Genomic DNA, 1,753 nt, shown 5'->3' on the forward strand with positions numbered 1-1,753 from the left:
TTTTGATAGAATTGAAGGTAAAAAAAAACATACACTCCTGGTTTAAACAAAATTTATAAACAACAACAATGAAATTCTTAGTGTACAACAACTTCAGAATGCCACACAGCTCTCCAAACAATATACTGAGATTTTAGATATCTATTTAGCCAAGTTGTGCTTAGTGCCACAGTGTTGCCCAAGTGCCACAATGATGCCGTGCCAGGCTAGCCCAAGACATTTTGCTGCCTGAGGTGAAAGACAAGAACGCACCCTATTCTCCATTTAATGCACATAATTCAATAAGATGGGCACTTTTACTTCAACACTAGTGATGGGGCAATGCCCTCCACCATATTTGAGGGCAGCAGGCTAGTTTAGGGGTCACAGGGCAGGCAGTGTGGCATCCAAAGCTACGCCCCTCAAACCCTCACTGCCACGATAATTGCTAGTAACCCTTCTGGTTCCTTACGGAGGGGAAAACCCAACAGGAACTAAAATGGTCACAGTGCAGTGTGCATACAGAAATAGTTCCTCATCTCACACTCCAGTTAGATAAATAAGGAAGTTGTTCTTAATTGTAGAAATGGGGCTCGGAACTAGCTCCCTAACCCATATTCTTAATTGCTATGTTGTGGAGCACATACCTTGTGTCCATAAGGTTCTAGGTTCTGGTCATCACCAGTTAATAGGGTCTTGGACAGAAGAATTCAAACCCCCAATCTGCCATTTTGGAGTGGGAAGGTTGCTTCCTCGCTGGCACTAGCCAATACAAAAACCCCAAAACATGGTGTGTGAGGTGGGGAAGGGGTTAGGGATAGGGGGAAAACTTGAATTAGTTTGCATTTGAAGCCAAATCTATCAATTTTACACTTTTTGAAACAATATGCAAACTGAAGCACAGCTATCCTTCAGAATTCTGTTATCAGCATTTTGCAACGCAGTTCTGCAACCTACCAGTATTCACAAAAATAGCAATAGGAATGCGGTGGTCTACACCACTGAGCCTCTTGGACTTGCTGATTGTAAGGTCAGCAGTTCAGAGAGAGAACTGAAATTGGCACATCCTTCCATCCTTAGTGGGGGCCTCTGCTGGATCCTATGCCAACTGCTGCTGGGACCAAGAAGTAGAGTAATGTGGAAAGTAGAGTCCACCCAGGTTTGGTATTTAGACCTGGTTTTTTTTAATAAAAAAACTTATTCAGAAGATTGGAGAATGGTGACTCAGGGGATGGATGGCATTCTCTCCCTATGTTGTGGAACTCTCCATAGAAGTGTGCCTGGAGACTTCATTCTATAGCCTTTGGCAAATGCTGAAGAAGCACCTCTTTCCTCTTGCCTTTGACATATTTTTCGGACCCACTTTATTTCTGTGAATCTAAGTTGTTTTAAACTATATTTAAGATTGTGTTTTAATTGTTGTAACCTGCCCTGTGACCTTAGAGTAAAGGGTGGGTTGTTGTTATTATTATTATTACTATTATTGTTAGTAATAAATGAATGAATAATGGTATGGAGTTAGGAGTGAGGTGGTGAAGTTGCTGATGGAAGCAAATAGTTCAGTGCTGTTTTTGTGAAAAGCTCCAAAAGATTCTCTCCAAATGGGATGAACAGTCAGTAAAATGGCAAATGCAGTTCAATGTAAGCAAGTATAAAAAAATTGAAATTTTGCGTATACTCTCAGCTGACCAGGAAAGAGATCTTGGGGACATAGTGGGGACTGAACTTGAATACTACTTATGGGAACTGTTTTAAACTTGTGGTTTCAGCATTT

The sequence above is a fragment of the Zootoca vivipara genome, chromosome 7 (assembly GCF_963506605.1).
Source record: "Zootoca vivipara chromosome 7, rZooViv1.1, whole genome shotgun sequence".
Classification (NCBI taxonomy): Eukaryota; Metazoa; Chordata; class Lepidosauria; order Squamata; family Lacertidae; genus Zootoca; species Zootoca vivipara.